Here is a 20,686-nt window from a genome sequence, read left to right as displayed (position 1 = left end):
TCGGTATATTAGTGTGTGATATTATGATTTTATCTGTACAAGGTATAATTAGTGGGTGTTTTTATGATTTTGCATTTGAAGTTGGAGGGGGTTGCTCGTGTATTGTTCACAGCACGACATGCGGACAGATCGGACTTGCTGGTTGCGGATTGCGGACGGGCTTTTAAGCAGACGGACTAGTTTTTCGTAAGGAAGCAAAATCGCTTCCTTACAGTTAATTTTGAACTTTTGCGATGATTTTGTTAATGTTTTTTTTTTTTTTGTTTTTGATTTCCCGATTCTTTGGTTATCTATAATTTCCTCTTTTTTCACTTGGCACTTTCGCATTGAATTGTGTTTGTTCTACTTACTTCGTTGTTCTTTTGTTAACTTAAAGTTTTGCGATGGTTTTGGGAATGTTTTGTTTTCTTTTTGATTTCCCAATTTTTTTCATATTATCTGTCCTTTTGTTCAATTTACTTTTTATTTATAGCCGTTTTAATTTTTTATAAACTTTTTTTTTTTGCTTTTTGGAATTCCGTACACTCTTTGCCGCATGTGCGCAATCTTCTGTTTTGTTTTTCTTACCAGTTGTTCTGTTCATGTATGGTTTTCTTTGCGTTTCTGTACGTTTTTCTTTTCTTTACTCACTCATGTATGCTGAGGTCTTTGTGATTTATGCAAAGTGCACTTCATCCCTTATATAGTTGGATAGTTGTTGTTTGTGTTTTTTTTTCTCTAGTTCTTTACTTTTGTCTGTCCAAGACTGTTTTTTGTTTCTTTTTTTTAGGTTGTTTTTTTTTCTCACTTGGATTTCTAGAATGTTGAACTGTTTTTTTTTTTTTTAAACAAAAGACACCCTGCTCGGGCTCCACTTGCCAGGACGTTTCGTCTCTTTCCTATGGCTGTGGCAGCTCAGCGGCCCAGAGAGGAAAGAAAAAACGCAAGACATTTGTATTCGCAAGGACTCTTTTTATTATTCTTAACATTACTTCTTCAGAATTGAAAAAGCACAGAGTTGTATGATTTGTAAGGAAGTTCATATGGTGGCAAATTTTGCCAGCTGCTGCTGCCATTACTAAGTAATGGAATTTCTAAAGGATCAAAATTAAGAATAGGTCATTCTCGTTATGCATATTTAATTTAAAATTTGAAATTCATGAAAAAATACACAAAGAACTTATGTATATGCTAAATAAAAAAAAACATTTAAAAAATTTTTAAAAATGTTTCGGTTTACTTTAAACATTTCCGTACATCCTAGTTATTAATTTTGCGCAGACGTAAAAATAATTTGCGAATATCCGATATAAGTTTATATTAATGTAAAATTAAATATATATTTTTCGAATATCAATTTAAATGCAAGGAAGAAGTTTGTCTGTTAAAAAACTCTAATTATTATGAGTTATCCGTTACAGCTTCTCAAGCTTTTAGACAGAAAGTTATTTCTTAAAAAAAGCTTCAGTAAAATCATTCAATTTCCTTTCATCCATTTGCATGTGCAAGAAAGGATGTGTATTTAACAAAAACTGCAACTTTTTCTTTGCATCTAAACTGATTGAATTTCGATGAAAATAAACAAAAGCTCAGAAAAATTGTCCGTGCAACATTTTTATTTTGTTTACGTTTCTGTTTTTGTTTATATTTGACACGTGTTTCATCCTGCTGTATGGAATTTTTTAATAAAAACTCAAAGTGTTCATACTGTCGTTGGGGTGTACACAACCAACTTCAGCGTGTTACTCAATTGAAATAAAGAAATAAAGAAAAGAGTCAAACATAACCTAGAAAGCAAAAAATTGAAAAAATTTAGTAAAAAAGCATCATTATTTCATCATCAGGTGAAATTATGAATATCAGCAATGGATTTCTATATAGTTACTGGATTATGGATCTAAATTTAAGTTAAAAGGTCCAATCCATATCAAATACAAACAAAAAAAAATAAAATTAAAAAAAATAAAAACTCAGATATATAAATGGATGCATATTTATTTATATCTTTTATTAATGAAATTTAAAAAAAAATTAAAAATGCAAATTTTCTTATAAAACATATCAAGGTAAGAGAGGTTCGGGCTTAAAGATAAGCAATGCTTAAGCACGTACCTTGAGATTGTTAACGATTTGGCCATTCGACATTTAATATCATACGGTTTTTTCGATCTGCTCTTTGAGTCTGATAAAATTGGTCCCTCCTCTTCTTCGGTTTCTAAGTTGGCAGGATTAATAGCGCTTCCGTGAGTTAGTAGTTTTGCTGAGACGAAATTACGAACATCTAAAATAATATTGTCGGCACCGAATCGTTACTTGAATGGTATGGGAGGAGAAGTACTCCCGAAACGTTTATTAATATCTGATGGCAATACATGCTCCTTTCGATGCGTGCGTTTGAGAGGGTGGAGCAAGAACTGCTCCGCGAGTTCAAATGTATTATTAATACCAAATAATTTGCATTACGAGCAATTTCGTGGCATGCAGGCTTTAGATAAAGATTATATTTTAAAATTATTAATGCCAGCGCAACTTGTTAGTGTTGAAGAATATAAAACTTCCATAGATAAAATGCATCTGCTTTTGGATGTACGGCAGCCGACGGAATTTGAGATTTGTAAGCTGCCTAACTTAGAAAAACTATACTTGATGGCAGTTCTGCTGAACGTTTTAACGAAAACCTTCAAGATGAAACTTTATCAATTTTCATATTACGACGTGGTAATGACTCACAAATATTGTATGTAAAGAGAACAATATTGCATGTTGTTTAAGATACATCAAGAAGCGCTGTTAGCTTTGAGGAAACTAAATAACAATCCAAACATTTTTAGCCAGCAGCACGTACGCTTTCCATATAGAGAGTTAGTTCTTCGAAAAGTTAAAGCTTTTTTTTGATCATTTTCAACGGCCTATCGTGGCCTTCAGCATAGAAGATCGGGAAGTTCATAGAATTAAAGAAAAACGTACGGAAAGGTCCAAACTTAATAATCCAACATTTAAGCAAAAGTTAGAAAAAATAAGATCATAGAGCATGGAAAGTCAAGCAAAAAATCGTCATTGAAAACTGACCCTAAGACTCTGGCAAGTGATGATAAAGACAAATTAAAATAACGTCTAAAAATTGGAGAAATCTCAAGCTGCAAGTGGGCAAAAACTTCATATCAAAAGAAGGAGAAGCATTTGTTGGTGCCACAGCTAGGGCGGCAACTTCATTGGGTGGGCAGCGAGTGAAAAATGAAAAAAAGAAAACCAAACTGGAACGCATTAAGCAGGCACCTGAAAATAGAATCAGACCGAAACAAGGCTAAGGTGGAAAAAGACGATCTAAAATCGAAATAAGAAATTATTGGATAACCGAACTAATGTAGATGATAGTGCGATTAAACTGGCGAAACGTACCAAATGGTACATTGAGTCAAATGCATAGTTATTAATAAGAGATTTAGAACATAACCTCATCTTGTCATCTTCCTAAAACTTACTTTCTATTCACGATTCATGGTACAGGGTATACTCAGTTTGTGGGGACGGTTGTAACACCAAGAAGAATTTGTGAGAGATCCACCCCTTATTGTACCGAGATTGCAAGAAAATACAAGAGGACAGACGGACAAACAAGCTTGGAAGGTGATTCTAAATTGATCAGTGCAATAAAAGATGAATTTATATCAAGTCCTTCTGCTCACTTCCGCACAAAAGTAAAATACTCTTGTACCACAAGTGGTGTAGGGTATAAACATTGTTACACACTTTTGTGGTTATACTCTACACGACGCGGAAGAGCTTCAGATACACCCACGTTTTAATATGCCGATTATTTTCTGAAAATGATTCTGAATCGATCTAAGCCTGTTTATCAATCTGTCTGTTTGTCCATCCGGTATTTTTTCGCAAATATTACTTTTGTCAAACGTTTTTGTGCACATGCGAAATTGCTTTGATTTTTCGCTAAAAGCCGTTGGCTGGCTTTTTCCTTTACTTGTATAAAAAAGTACCATACGTTGAGAACGGAGGAGCACGGAGTTGCTTTTAATAAATTAAAACGTTTCGATTCCGCTAATGTGTGAGAGAATGTGTTTTTAATAATGAATAGTAATTATATACGCAGAAATTTTAATTTATTATTTTAATGTAAGAAACAATTTAGTTAGTTCTCATCTACGGCCAACTATTTTGATCCGTATCGCATACTAATAAATCGATAGATATTTTCTTTGCAATAAATAAGAGGACGAGGACTTAAAGTGGCGCCATCTAATATCCGAGTCTTAAACGGGTGCTCCCTGCGTTGAATAAAATTAAATTTACCCGCCCTTGGGCATCGCACGGGTGCCGGATTTTTGGCCAAAAATAAATTTTATAACCAATCTTCAGCAGTATTAAATAGTATCCATAAGCTTATAGTACTGAAATCAACATCGGGCAGAGAACTTAATTCATCTGTTCAGTTATTCTTGTAATCAAATTTTTGGGATCGGACCGTTCTCTCTATCACTTTCCACATAGCACCTTATTTTGACAAATCATAACAAACATTATTATGGTCTTTTCCAATTTGGCGTCAAAACTTGGAATCGGGTGGAGACGTTTTTGAACCCTCCCGAATGGAAACTGAATCTTTATATGACAAGAAGGCATAATTTTCAATATCTTCAGGGTAAAAACTCGTTCATTATAATAATTGCACATAAAGCTTAACCTTAATCTATGAACCAGGTACGGCTATTTTGCGTATTTCCACTGTTATAAAGATTCTATTTCATATGCCAGAAAACGTCTATTTTTTAATACCTTATGATAAAAATTTTTCCTTAATAAACCAACCGTAAAGAACTTGAATCCTTGAGATCTATTTTTTAGACCGCAACATTTGTAAGGATTTGCATGAAATCTACATAGTATGTTGAAAATCTCATATCTCTTTACAACCTTCTAATTCTTGGCGTTCTTTTTTTAAACTGTTAAATGCATATTGTTGCCAATTTTATTTCATTTTTATTTTTTTTATTTAAATTTTTTTATCAAATCAATTTTAAAATTAAATTGCAAACTTTATCTTTAAGTGTAGGTAGCTAGTATTCATCAAATGCCACTTGAATCTTATATATTATATTATATCCCCTTAAAAATTTTCAAAAAAACCAAACCATCTAATGTAAAAAAAAAATTAGTTCACTTTAATGGATGAAATCCTTCAACCATATACAGCGGAATACGTGAGAAAATACGTGAGCACACTAATGAAAACAAAGAAGGAAAGGGAGGAAAGGAATTGCATAATTTATACTTAATGGTCATTGAACGGCTTATACTTGTCTTTTATCTCTAAAATTAAATACGAATAAGGATAAAATAGAGATAAACACAAATAGAATAAACAATAACTTACCATAGAAGAGCGAATCATCTTCATGATGCGGAGACGGCGCCCGGAAAGCTTCACTTGATTTTTAAGACTTGTTTTTCAAACTAAAAATGGAATAAAAACAAATGAATGCATGTTAAATTTGGAAGTATATCTTAATATTTACCTTAGAATGACGTTACATTGATGTCCTTGCGCTCCCTGAAGTTTCTTCCTGTCAGTAGCATAAAGAGCGCGTATCCAAGTAAATTTATTCAGTGGATACCGCCGCTACTGGTATCCTGAAAAGGGCAAGCTGTGCCACTACAGTCGCCTGCACGCGCTTGCCCATGTTTCGCTCCACCATGTGTTGACTCATAGATGCGTAGAGTATATCGTACGCATGGTGGAACGCCTCGCGGGCTTGTGATGTTGGAAAGGCCAATTTCAGGTGTTTGAAAGAGAGGGTCAAGTAGTCTCTTTCGTCCTTTGCAACTTTTTGACTGCTCTGGATCAGTTCTGAATCCGGTTACCCATCGTTCCACCTACAGATTCATCAGATTTTTCACCAGCGCCGTTATTTCTAGTGATGATCTTGTCCTTTTCCTCAAGCCGTGCGTCATGTTGTGGGAAAAGCTTTCCAACGAGCCCTGGCTTACCCTTTAAGACGCTATGGTTACTTCAGGGTAAGCCTTTAATAGTTCTTCCATAATTGCTGCGAAATCTTGATGTAAATAATTTTTAACGTGTTTGAGTTCAGTTTTGAGCTCCGTCCATGTGCCGCAAATATACACCTTCAGTCGACATGCTTACGCTCACGCAAATAATAGCTTTTCATTCCCTCTAGAAAGTTTCCCAAAATTGTCTCCTCAACCAACAACCAACCGACCACACCCTGAGTCTACTGTCTCAGTTCCAACGAGAAAGATGGTAACCTTTATATCACCATCTCCCCTTGCAATATAAAATCTTCAAATCGCGAGACTATGACATCCATCACAGACAATATTCCTTCTGATCACAAAATGATCACTGATTCTAACACTTCCTCCAATTTATTTTAACTCTCAAATCGTATTCAAAAATTACATAACATCAAGCCGTCCTCTAAATTAAATTCTATTATCAACTTCGCCACACGAAACCTACGATCACCTTCGTTCGTTCCCCTATTCCTTTCCAATTAATAATGAAAATAACTCAGCTTAATTGCACTAGCATCCGTAACAAAAAAATAAAACAGCTTGAACAATACCTTCATTATAATGACATCTCCGTGACCTGTCTTTCTGACACTTTTCGTAAGCCTTATGATTCTTTTTCTATTAAAAATTATAACGTAGTTTGATTTGATCGTATCTACAACATATCCTCAGCTGTTTCCTCTCATGGTGGTGGTGTGGCGATCCTTATTTCTAATAAATCCCCTCCCTTCTCTTACACTTCTAATTTCGCAAATTGTGTACCTATGGAAGCTTGCATGTGCACCATTCACACTTCCTTTGGGGAACTCCTGATCACAACTTGCTATATTCCACCTAATTGCAGTGTCTCTGATTCTGCAATTAATAGATTATTTCCTTTCAGATCTACCATATTTAATGCTCACAATGTTTGTTGAGTTAGTCCTCCAATTCAGTTAGTTCTCCAATTCAAGAGGCAGAAATTTTCAAGATTTTCTTGAAATCAGCTATTTAGTCTTACTAAATAATGGTGATCTTACTCATTTTAATTTTGTCTCTTCTTGCATAGATATTTCGATCAGTACACTTAATCTAAGTTCACTGAGTACTTGGAGGACACCTTATGCAGTTTTCAGAGTCTAATCGAAATTGCCCGCTGCCATTAACATGTTCCAAAGTGTATGAAACTCTCTTTAGTTAACAACACTATACGTAAAACTTCATACAAACCAATGGCTCTTCGGGGCGTTCCTTTGATAAATTCCCAAAGTCTTTCACTAGTGCTCTGAGCCGAGAGATTTCTTAAAAATCATACTATTCTAATCTTTGTTGGAATACCGCATACAATCAAGTCGCTGTCAAACTTAGATTCGCTGTAAATAAATACAAAAGAACTTCTGCTCAAATAAATTTCAAATTTTTGGCCGATGTTAGAAAGGAATATACTTATACTCTCAGGGTAAAAACATTTTTCCGAACATGTCAATGGTGACATGTCAATCTCAGATCTTTGGCGCACTATCAAAATTTTCAGAGGCATCACTTCCTCCCGTTGCTCCATTCCCTCATAACACTTTAACGAGTTCTGTGTCAAACTTTCTGGATTTTCTGGTCCTATAATGCCACCTGCTTCGCTCGATGAGGAACGTGATAATTTTTATGTCTTTCTGTACTCGATAAAGCCATTAATCTCTTAATAGACTCAGCTCCGGGCTTAGATGGTTTTCGTAACTATCACCTAAAAATCTTGCATACTGAAGACAGATTAATCTTACTAAAACAATTTAACAATATTCTAATTACCGGCTATGTATCCACTTCCTGGTACGACTTCCAAAGCTGCACCTTAAGAAAAAAGAATAACTCGCCAGGTAATCTTAATTCTTACAGATGTATTGCTTTTGTTTCCAACCTTAGACAAATTTGCGAAAGAGTATTATACTCCCGTCTAGAATGTTACCTCGAATCCAAACATATCCTCAGCTGTTTTCAATTTGGTTTCAGACGTTACAGTTCTGCCAATTGAAAAATCGTCACTTTGTGGTCAGCAATAACTTCAGCCTTTGTCAAGAATTAGCTCCTTAAATTCTATTCTTCTCTCTTTGAATCTTCCTGCCGAATTGTGTAATTTGTTATATAACCTATTTCTTTATAAAAACATGTTAATTAGCAATGATGATGTCATTGTACAAAGAATATCTTTTAAAGGTGTTCCTCAGGGATCTACATATAGTCCTCATTGCTTTAATCTATGTATTAACAAAATTGTCGGTTAGTTCTAACCCTGATTCAGATTTGTGTAGGTGCAATTTGCAATCAGCCCTCGACATTATTTCCTCTCGTTTTGAATCAGATCAACTCACGCTTTCAATCAATAGGGCCAAATGTTTGGTCTTTTCAAAAAAAATGAGAGATCCTATGGTTACTCCTCTGCTCAGCTATGGTCCTTCCTTTTAAGTTTTGTCCTACACTTGAAACTTTCCTCAGCAGCTCAAATTGACAAAACTGCCAAACCATATTTTCAATCCATTAACGTATTGAAATCGATTTGTTGCATTTCTTGGGGCTCTGGCCCCTCTTTCGTGAATAATCTGTGTCTTGGCTTAATCGGACCAAAATTAGAATACGCCTGCTCGCTCTCATTGAACATCTCAAATAAGGACCCTCCGAAATTATGCAGAATCCAATGGATATGCCTTCGTCTTACTCTCGGTGGCTTGAAATCTACACACACGCTGACCCTTGAGCAGATGCTAAACGTTATGCCTCTGCAAGAAAGGTTTCGTTATTCGCCAATTTTTCATCTAATTCACCTTTCATTTATAACTTCATATCATCCAATTTCTCCCCCTCCTTCTGTAAAATTTTTGTTGACAAAATTAATAACGTCAACGTTCTAGCAACAGGTGTACACAGGTTATTCAAAACTCCTCTTGGTTCTCAATATTTTCGCCCATTAATTAGGTTGCTACCATTTAGAAAACCCACAGTTACTCTGGCAGAGGTACACTACCGTTACTCGAACTTGGTCAATATCAAATAGGAACATTTTTCACTCATCTTTACTGATGGAAGACCGATGTTGTAAACGGCGGTTTTTGACTTCCAGACATTAACATAGAATCCTACTACTCAAACCACCCATGTAGCAATATATTTTCGATTGAATGCCATCCGATCCTGAAAGCTATTCCTTTAGCAAGTGCTCAACCTCAAAAGAAATTCCTTATAGTGTCAGGCAACCTATCTTATCCGCTTTACAATCATTTCTCACAAGGCAAACTCACGTTTACATATTAGAAATCAGATCCTTACTTTATAACCCCAAGTCTAATACATTTTCTTTTCACTTTCTCTGGATGCCCAGTGACATGGGTACCCTTGGCAACAACACGAAGACGAAATTGCGTGTTCCAGCCCATCTCATTTTAGTAATCGTGCTGTTATTTTTGAAGGTCTGAGAACAACGAACAAAAAGTATCCAATCCCTTTTTTGACAACAAATCCACAAAAAAGTAAAGCGCTTCGGTTTATCAATTGCGGACTGAGACGCGACGTTATTTGTCTTATTAACCGTCTGATGTTTAACCATACGAGATGTAATGATCATCTATTCAAAATTAACTTAGTAAACAACCCTTTATGTGTATGTAGAGTCTTACAATCCACTGATCATATCCTGTTTGATTGTGTGAATGTTACCACTTCTATTCGCCACACCACACTTCCCAAATTGAGTATATGTGCCTTCATGATCTCAGCATTCTTCATATTTTCCCACAATTTAACAGCTTACTTCACAGTCTTTTCTGCTTTTAAATCATGTCATCAGCATATATAAGCGTTTCCAATCAAATGATCAACTTACTCCCTTTTACAGTTTTTTACTTTCACAGTCATCAATTTCTTTATATAACACTTTATGTGCCTAGAGCTCCTGATCTTCCATCTACTGTGACGCTGGAGGCGTACCATCAATGTATGGGCAGATAGGACTTGGAAGTCTACTGCTAATAAGAGGACCCACCGCTCGGTAGATAAGGATATTAACATTGACATTCATGCGAAATTACTTTTAGAATCACATGAATCAATATAAAATAAATTACCTTGGTAAGATAACAAATCTTATTGGAAAGTCACAGAAATTTCAATATCAAATTTATGCCCAGAGAAACAGCGAACATGAGGCGCAGTATTTGGGAGATGATAGGTATCCAAAATTCTTCCTAGAATAATTGATCATTTCACTGGTTTTAGGCAACATCCGCCAGCTGCTGCGAAATATTTATAAGCAATAAATAAGCAAAAAGCAGACTCTTCAAACTTTTTCCCACACTGCTAAGTCATCAAATAATAATATTGAAACGATAGACCACAAATTTGTAGTATCTGGTCATACCTTTCTACTGCATAACGGTGTCTGTCTCTTGGCTGCAAATTCAATGGATGAGATTCTCGAAAAATAAAGGTTATACGATGTTGTATAGAACTTCTTTAGATGATTCTAAATTCCACGTTTTGAGGAAGACCAAAAATATACGGAAATATTAAGTTACTTTCGTCATACACTACCACTATACCAGTAGTGGAGAAAAACATAAAGATATTATGTGTTTATCTCGATATACCGTATAGTTTTTCAGGAACATTTTAAATATCTAAAGAACTCGTAATGATAAACACCCAAAATATTAAAATTGGATTACTTTTTTAAAATATAAATGTGCATGAATTATTTCATTACAATTATTGTTTATAATAAAATTCATAGTTTATTTTTTTTTCGGTATGTTGAATGGAGATGGACTAAGTCAATAGATTTGTGGCTCATATTCCAGATAATAAACTGTCGTAATTTTTGGTCACAATTATGTACAAAACGTAACAAAAAAAAGCCGTAATAACTGGAGCCAGCATGTTAAGTGTAATTGTGCTTGTTAAGTTCTTGAAAGTCAAACAGTGCTGCAAACTTTGGCTGAAAACGAAAAGGAATGCTATGGTAATAAAAGATGATTGAACGCAAAAACAAAAGAAAAAAAAAAAGGAAAGAAGATGAGAAAAAAAATTCTAAAGGGATAAATTAGCTTTTCTAATAAAGCAAGTTAGTTCCCCGAGATGACGTACATTTTTTGCTGCAAAGAGATCGAGGAGACAGCCATATATCTTGAAGAAGCTAAAGGAATCTCTAATGCCATCAAGCCTGTGACATCTGAAGATTAGATGCTCAGCAGACTCAACAACATTGCAAACTTCACAAACATCACATGGTATAGCACGAATCATTTTTAAATAAACTTTGTCACAAGTGTGACCACTCATGAGTCTATAAAGAATTCCGATTTCCCAGGAATTAAAAGAGGATACAGAAAAGGGTTTGAATTGCAAAACAATTTTCATCTTTCAGAAAAACTTCACTTAAGATGCAGAAATCAACCTTGTTTGAGTTTAGGAAAATCCAAAAACGATAGGTTACGTCGGGCACTTTGAATATTATATTGTAAAAAGGATATCATGTTGAAACTTGAGAAAGAGCCCCAGCGGATTTCCTCATAGTACTGGGGCAAGAAATGGCACAGACAGACATTTTTTCTTCAAATTCTTTAATAAAATTATAAGGGATCATCGCACGGATACTTTTTTGAATCGCGAGCAGTAAACTTTCAAGTTCTCAGGGCTGCAAATAGTTGTTTGCAATTATCAGACGTCGAAGACTTGTTTCAGACGGCTTGGAGGGTGAAGTCTTGGTTGGTAAACTGAGAGGAGATTTGCAAGGAAACGATGTCCTTTTGTCGACAGCATTATATTTATTTTTGGTTAAAATTTTGTTGGTGTTTTGATTATCATGAAATTGCAGACGTGTTGTCCAGTGGAGGGAAATTGTCGTCATAGGTGATGTCATCGAGACATTCGAAATAATTTGCGGAAAAATTTTCTTTTACCTCTTTATACGAGAGATTTTTAATTGCCATGATCCTGTTGATATTTGATTTAAGTTCCCTATTAGAGCAACACTTATTGAAAGTGTTGTGCTCACCTGAACCACAGGACAAGCACTTCATCGTCTCACAGTTCACACACTTCGGACACTTCCCACAATTAAGGCACCTGCTCTCTTTAGCTTTGCAGAATTTTGACACGTGACCGTATCTGCCACACTTAAAGCACTGCTTTAAAGTGGGTACAAAGTATTCGACCGGCAGATTACAATAATTAAATTTTATTGCCTTAGGGAGGGCTCTCCCTTTAAAGCCAATTTTGATGCTGGTTGTGGGAATCCACCCATCTTTGTTGTTGAGATTTCTTCTTTGAAAACGGACAGCGGACTTGATCGGAATATCGGATATGGCGTTTTTAATTATATCATCGACACTGTATGTGCATGGGAAGTTTCGAATAACCCCAAATCTTTCAGTGAAAGACCTCGGTATGTACGCCTTTAAATTCTTTTTAGTAAATTCGTTATTCGTAACAAAATTGTTGGCATTGGCTGCAGAGCTGAAAAGCAGTTTGGCTCTGCCCTTGCTAATGACTTTTAATTCTTGTAAGCCGTACATGTTGAAATCCTTCAAGTAATCATAAAAGTAGAGATTGAAATTAATATTGATGCGATTTCTTTCTGCGTCTGCGCATGTTTCGACAAAAACGACGAAATTGCACTTTGAAAGGCATTCGTACCAATTGATCTCGAGATTTGGGGCGGCTGTGGCACCCAAATCAGAGTGGTTGTCGATAGCCTGTTTGCTAGGCGCAATTGAAACGTTTGCGTTATCCTCTCCATTGGGAGATGAAAGAAGATTATTCTCACCCATCCTCTATCTCTTGGTGTGCCCAGTGGCGTTCATGTAGAAATCTTCAAAACAGTCGCTATCAGTAGTTATAAGATCAGACCCAGTGTCCATAGGGAGACGGGCTGATGTTGTTTTGGTTGTTATCACGGGGAACACCAAAAAAAAAGTCACAACGAAAAACAAAAAATTTAATATATGTATTGTTTTTTAATTTTTCTCTCACGAGAGATTCCTCCTCCTTCCCTCCTTTTCTGCCTTTAACATTGTTTCCTTTGTTAAAATTATCCAGCTGCCGATTGCAGATATGACGTGTTGTATCAAGTGTGAATGAAATGCGAAAGAACTCATAGTTTATATTTCATAGTTAAAGAGTAAGCGTCTATATTTGTTTATTAACAGCTGTTGCATGTATAAATTTCTCAAGCATCTGAGAGCAAGCGTCTATATTTTCTTAATATGCCTTTTATTACGTCTTGAACGGTACTTATTTGTAGTCGTGAAGTGCGGTAGTTATAGTCGTGAAGTACGACGCGAAGCGGTAAAGCGTATGCTCATCAAATTTTTGATTATCTCAAAAATAATTCAGAGTATTCGTTAGAAAGAATAGCAGAAGCTCATGAATTAATAAGTTTCACCTTTTTGGACGAACACCATGAAAGCCGAGTAGCCATACTGCATTGGCGACTTGCTCAACATATACGAGCGTCTCAAACACCTTTCATTGGTAAATAAAAAAAAAATTTTCAATTAGTTCTTTTCTTTACTATGCAAATTTTTTATTTTCATATATATACAAAAGAAAAATTTTCGAAAGTACCATTGCGGGAGGCTTATTGTAATGCCGTAGAATTTCAAACATTAGAAGAATTAGACAATATAGCCGTCGGCATTGATGCAACGCGTGTCCAAAGTCTATTGATTTGTGAACGCATTCTGGGCATAACTCATAAAGATACTTTGTTTCGTTTAACATTTCGAGGCGCTTCGTACGCCGACTCATTACAATTGCAACTCTGTATTCATCTTTGGATGCCGCTGTTGATGGACTAATAAACGCAAAAGCCTTGTAAGTACCATCGGAACGAGCAGTTTTAAAGCTCTCAACAGTGGAAAGACAAGGTAATCTATGCGACGTTTTACGTTAAATAAAAAAACAGAAAAGGTTCGTATGACACGGATTCGATAGAGCACGGTACGAATTAATCGTGTTAAACGAGGAACGCCTGTATATGGAAAGACTATCGTTTTATAAGTAGGTTTACATATTGTAAGGTACTTAAGAGACGAATCGGACAGAGAAACCAACTATCTTTAGAATTTATATGGTTACAGGTGAGCGACACTTTTGGTAAGGGACGGACAATTATGCGGACGAACTTGTTGCCAGTAAGAAAGAACGTGCCACAACTACAGCATAAAATCGCTCTTTTTCTTGCAACCATTTTACCAAGCACCGTGAAATGATAACTTTACTTTAAATGAACGTTTAAATTATACCAATTTGAAAGATTTTTTTATTAAAAATATGTAAGAAAAAAAATGGTCGTATTTTTAAATAAAATTTATATGATTAAGTAATTTTCATATATATTTATATTTTTATTTTAGATTTAAAGAAATGTTAATTGTGTATTAATTGAGTTAACGCATATTATCACTGTTGCACACCATTAACAAAACAAAAATAAATATATACATTCTGCTATTTTCTTCCCCACAAGAAAATTTTCAAACGGAAGACAAAAAGTAACAGAGTTCAGATTAAATTTAATATATTATTAATAAATTTAGATTATAATGTAAAAGATGACGAGCGACTGGCAACATCAGCGGCGGCAGCAGGGGGGTGGAAGGATCAACGCCTTGAACCAGAAGGCGAGCAAGTAGAAAAAAATGAGAGAGTGGTGCCGGACAATGAGGCACTGCGAGAGGCCGTGAGGAAATTGACTCGGAGAATCGGGCTTGGAGAACCACAAATAAACGGTAAATCAAATATAATAGAAATATATTAGTGTATTTGTAACTTATATACAAATTTTTTACCTTAGATAAAGAAGTCCGCCCGCAAAATTCAGTCCAACTCTTGGCTCATCGCCTCGTCGTAATGTAAGATTCGCTTCATGTCAAAGGTAAGTTTGCGTTTATCCTTACTTATTCTTATTTATAATTTATTTAGTTACTTCTATTTCATTTTAGTTTAAAAAGCAGGCATACACCTCCACTCATCGTTTTAGCAAATGCGATACCTCCGTAAGCGAAAAGATAAGTTTGTCATCATCTTTATATACAAAATTTATTAATCACAATATCTTTGTTTTGCAGATGTCAATTTAAACTGAATTTTCTGATTTTTGGTTCATTTTAATTAAACTCATTTCGAAACTTAAGATATATTTCTTTTTTGTTTAATTGCTGTTGCTTGGTGATTTTCCATGTCAGTGTATGAGAAAAGAAACTAGTTACTTCCAATATTTACATTCTAAAATTCGGAGCGGTCAGAAATAAACTAAAAAGATTAAACACAAAACATACTATGTTAGCTAGAAAACTCTTTCACTTGGTCTCTAAAGCAACAAAATTCGAAGTTCGCTCATTTATTTGTTCGGCGGGGACAATTTTTTACACCTCTTCTCATATAACCAATCCTATGAAAACTGAATGCGCTTCTTATAGAATTTTGTGGAGGACTTAAACTAATGTATTAAAGGCCGCAGAAAGAGGTTTTGTTAACTTTTTTCTTCCTTCAAATCAAAAACCAAGTTAACTTAACGAAAAATATCCTCATTTAATAAAGGTTTAGCTCTCTTGCGCATTGTATATTTAATGGAAGAAGGAAAATTCTCGTAAGTGCAATAATCGCAAGCCCATTTCTGTACTTTTTATTCATATTAAAATATTACGGTTGACGAGTTATTTTTTCTTTCGTTCTTTCAAATTTGTTTTGATCTCTTCATAAACTCGTTTACAAGACACCGCCTACATTTTTTCAAATATATGTAAATGTGTAGGAAAAAAAAAATTGAAAAGAAAATAATTGATTCAGTTATTTTCGAGACAATTTTCTGCGCTAATAATAGATAACATATAACCAATCCTCCTCCTTGCCCACCAACGCCACCATTTCTAGGCCTACAACTGAGAATAAGCGTATAAAAATTTGCCGCCAACTGAAAATAAGCGTCTATGATTCTCAATAATTCCAAACATGTCAGAATAACCGTCCACATTTGTTTACTATTCTCAATACTTGAACATGTATTTGTATAAAAATTGCCTGCATCTGAGAGTAAACGTATAAAAAACCGCAAAAATTCGAATATGTGTATTAATGAATTGTCTCTTTCATAGCGAGTCTGACCAAAATTGTCAAAAAGGTTGTCATGTTTTCCTTGGATATCACCAAAGTCTACGATTACGTTATCTTGACGCAGCTTCCTATTCAAATGTTTCTTTGGACCTTAAGCTTTTTATTTCAGCGTGTGTTGACAGTCGGTGCAGAAGTATATGGTTGGGGGCAGTTCTGTTAAGAACAGCGTGAGGTGTAATTATGCGTAAGTTTAATTAAAAAAAAAATTTCACGTGGAAACCTTTGGCCAATGACAGATAGCCGTCTTCATTGAAATGTGTACTCACTGAATGTATAATACTCTATATGTTTTGGTTGTCTTTCTGCTTATGTTCAGACTAGTTTCTTTTCTAACAGAACAGACTAGTTTCTTAAAAACAGATTAAATATGTGGACATTGTGTCGAGCTATTCTTTTTGGAACGTAATCCGTTGCGCGGAGTTGTATTAAAAGAAATTATGGTAATATTTTGCGCAACCCTTTAATCTTGTAAGCAAATGTATGTTTGCGCTAGTTTAGTTCTATGTATCAAAGTGCTTCGGATTTTCTTGTAAAATTTGTGTGTTAAAAGCGACATTTCATTCACACTTGACACAACACATCATCTCCGCAAACGGCAGCTGGATAATTTTTGTGTTTACCGGTGTTAGTGAAAAAAAAAAAAAAAAAAAGGAGATTTTAAAAATCTGAAAAAAGGAAAAGAGGTTTAATAAAGTAATAAAATAACCAAAGAAAACAATTTTAAAAAGGAAAAGAAGGGAAGGAGGAGGAATCTCTCGTGAGAGAAAAACTAAGAAGCAATACATATTATTATTATTATTTTTTTTTTTTTTTTCTTTGTGATTTTTTCTTTTTGTGTTCCCTGTGACAACAACCAAAACAACATCAGCCCGTCTCCGTATGGAGTCTGGGTCTGATCTTATAACTACCAATAGAGACAATTTTGAAAATTTTTACTCGAACTCAACTATTTTATCTTTCAACTGGAACACGTCCAATGTTTCCATTGGCAAACGTCAGCACTCCCCCATTATATTCCACAGTTGTAACAATTCCGTCAAGAAAATAGAAAATTTCATTTCACGCAACATCCTTATGGACCGTCTGTCTAAAGTTGATCTTCCTTCTGATTTATCATCAATTCAAAGTGCCTTTCAGTCTGTGATCATGTCTGCTAGAACCAACTTTCCTGACATTGAGTCCTTCTCACCTAAACCTTGGTGGAATCCTTCACTGTCAACACTGTTCCGCAAATACCAAGCTGCAAGGAAAAAAATGAGTAAATATGCCAATCCAGCCAACTACATTGAATATATGAAAATACTGAAAGAATGGAGGTCGGCAGTTAGAAAGGCGAAAAGGGTACATAGAGCCATCGCTATTAAAGAGTTATGTGGTAACGGCAATCCACGTTCCTTTTGGAATTATATCAATGGACATCGACATTCTAGTCGAAAATTAAGTGGATGTGCTGTATGGAATGACCGTGATAATAAAAAATACTTAGATATGCTCAAGAACTACATTCCAATTGTTAATCCTATTACAATGCCTTCAATTCCTTTTAGTAGTATCAGTAACACACCCTTTTCATTACATGAGCTAATGTATGTCTTACATTCCAGAAAGAGGGCTACTGCTGCAGGTTGTGATGGAGTCAAGTATGACATGCTCACAGCACTGTCTGGAGGAAGCGTCAGCATGCTTTTGCATGCAATTAACAACTGCTGGTCCACCAACTGTATACCCTCTGATTTGCGTTGCATCAAAATAGTTCCCATTCCCAAGCCAGGTAAAGACTTAAATGACTTAAGTAACTTCAGACCAATTTCACTAATATCTGTATTCATAAAGACCATCAACCTCATGGTTAAGGAGAGACTAACAGCTTTCCTGAAAACTAAGAACATTATTCCAACTCGGTCTTACTCCTATCAAAAACGCAAATCTACGAATATGTGCGTTAATGAACTGTGTTTTCTCATAGCCAGCTTAAAAAAAGCAGGGAAAATGGTTGTCATGCTCTCCCTTGACATCAGCAAAGCCTATGACTGTGTCAACTTGATTAAGCTTGGCAGAATTCTCCTAAACTTTTCGATTCCTCTTCAAATGAGGCTGTGGATACTGAATTTTTTATCCAAGCGTGTTTTGGTGATGGGTACCGAAAAAGTTGAAATATGTGGTGGTATCCCACAAGGCAGTTGTTTAAGCCCCATACTCTTCAATTTGTACGCAGCTTCTTTACATGATCTTCAAGATGACAAAACTCACATTTTTCAATACGCAGACGATTTTCTAATCGTATCTGCGGACTCATCTTTTCCAGCAGCTGTCAATAACCTCTCGATAAAAGCGAACTTGTTTTTCGATGCATGCACTGATCTTAATTTATATTTTAACCCCAACAAGACAAACACCATTTATTTTGCCAAAGGTTCTAAACGTGAAATCAGACTTCTCATCAAAGGTACCCAAGTTAATCAGGTAAAATCTATTCGATTTCTTGGGAGAATTTTAAATGACAGCTTAACCTTTCGTGGGCACTATGAAAAGGCATTCAAAGATTGTCAGTCTGGATGCAACATCATCAAACTCATGACAAACAATCAGGCAGGCTTGCCTCCCAAAAATGCTTTGACCGTTTACAAATCTCTAGTCAGGTCCAAAATTGAATTTGGACATTCCACATGTTGCAATTTCCCAAAATATATTGAAAAACGTATACAAGCATCTGAAAACCGAATGTTGAAGCGTTGTACTGGATTGACCCCCTCAACTCCTCAACATATTCTCAATGTCATATCTGGTGAATGGCCGGTTTCCGAAAGAGCCCTTCTTTGCACGGCTAAGGAGTTAATTAAAGTCAAGATGATAAATCCTTACTTTTTTCAGGAAATTATATCTCTCAGTGACAGTGTCACTTGCAGCTATACTTTTTGCTACCAAAAACTTCGTCATATTTTTGATAAGTTGGATTCAATTCCCCCCTCGAATTTTATTACCAGCAAATGCAGAGTCTTCATGAACATTCTCGAATCGATCTCTACCTCAAAACAAAATGTCAACTTCTCCTGTATAAGGTTGTTATGCCAAGAAAAGCTCCTTTTTTACTACAACAACGGATACGATATATATGCCACTGACGGTTCTGTCGGTCATAATGAATCTGGCTTCTCGGTCGTGAAACATCTATCTGAAACAGTACATCGAGTTAAAGTGGAAGAGGAACTTTCCTCTTCTTTTATTGAGTTGCTCGCCATTCGACATGCCATTAAGGCTGCTATTTCTGATGGTATCAGAAGGTTCGTTATTTTTTCTGACAGCAGGTCTGCTCTACTTCTAATAAATAAAAGAGATGCAGAAAATCAATATGCGTTTGATATTCACAAGATGTTGCATGAATCTCAAGTGGATGATTGTCACCTCGTTTGGGTACCTGGCCACTGCGGCTTTTTTTTAAATGAAAAAGCCGACTTTCATGCAGGGAGAGCTCGTGTTGATGGGACAAGTTTGTCCATCAAATATACTCCGAATGAAGCAATTCGAGCAATTCGCAACCACATCTTTCAACAGCTAAACGACGAATTTAAAGAAATCGCGCGCGTTAAATCCAACCGCCTCTTCTATAAATTAAATCCCACACTTCAATTCAAACCCTTCTCCGTATCTTCTTTCAATTCCTGGGAAATCAAAATTCTTTATAGACTTATGAGTGGTCATACTTATGACAAAGTTTATTTAAAAATGATTCGCGCTATACCATGTGATGTTTGTGAAGTTTGCAATGTTGTTGAGTCTGCTGAGCATCTAATCTTCAGATGTCACAGGCTTGATGGCATTAGAAATTCTTTTAGCTTCTTCAAGTTATATGGCTGTCTCCTCGATCTCTTTGCAGCAAAAAATGTACACCATCTCGGGGAACTAACTTGCTTTATTAGAAAAGCTAATTTATCCTTTTAGAATTTTTCTTTTTCCTCCTCTTTCCTTTTTTTTTTTGCGTTTAATCATTTTCAATTACGATAACATTCCTTTTCGTTTTCAGCCAAAGTTTGCAACACTGTTTAACTTTCAAGAACTCAACAAGCACAATTACACACACACACACACACACACACACACACACACACACACACACACACACACACACAATTACATTTAACATACTCACTCCAGTTATTACGGCCGCTCTTATTTTTTTGTTACGTTTTATACGTAATCGTGACTAAAAATTACAACAGTTTATTATTTGGACATATAAGCCACAAATCTATTGGCTTAGTCCATCTCCTTGTTCAACATACCAAAAAAAAAAAAAAAAAAAAAAGAAGCGACATTTTAATATTCATGTGGAACATTAAATAAGCAAAAGTTCTGCTGAAGAACAAGAGCTTGAAGAATCGAGTGTTACAATGCTGGACGTTTTGGAGGAAAAAAAAGAACTATAGGTGTTGGGAGCTTCAGATGAAAACAAAACTGTTGCATTTCAGTTTCACAATACATTGGCATGATTGCATATTTGTCTAGATGGAACAAAATAAATGGT

The 20,686-nt window shown here is 35.4% G+C and overlaps 2 long non-coding RNA genes across 2 annotated transcripts; one reads left to right on the top strand and one right to left on the bottom strand.

Moving 5' to 3' along the window:
• Window positions 1-13,205: 13,205 nt before the first annotated feature.
• LOC119642472 lies at window positions 13,206-14,926 on the top strand. Its single transcript, XR_005248056.1, has 3 exons — window positions 13,206-13,521; window positions 13,597-14,780; window positions 14,846-14,926. It is a non-coding gene; the product is annotated as an uncharacterized LOC119642472 (long non-coding RNA).
• On the bottom strand, window positions 14,675-16,526 carry LOC119642473. The gene is made up of 3 exons (XR_005248057.1): window positions 16,431-16,526; window positions 14,841-15,303; window positions 14,675-14,758 (listed from the first exon to the last, which is right to left on the bottom strand). It is a non-coding gene; the product is annotated as an uncharacterized LOC119642473 (long non-coding RNA).
• Window positions 16,527-20,686: the final 4,160 nt, after the last annotated feature.

This window comes from Glossina fuscipes, unplaced genomic scaffold (assembly GCF_014805625.2).
Source record: "Glossina fuscipes isolate IAEA_lab_2018 unplaced genomic scaffold, Yale_Gfus_2 224, whole genome shotgun sequence".
Lineage (NCBI taxonomy): Eukaryota > Metazoa > Arthropoda > Insecta > Diptera > Glossinidae > Glossina > Glossina fuscipes.
Note: the sequence above shows the minus strand (reverse complement) of the source record. Positions and strands in the feature narration are given on the sequence as shown.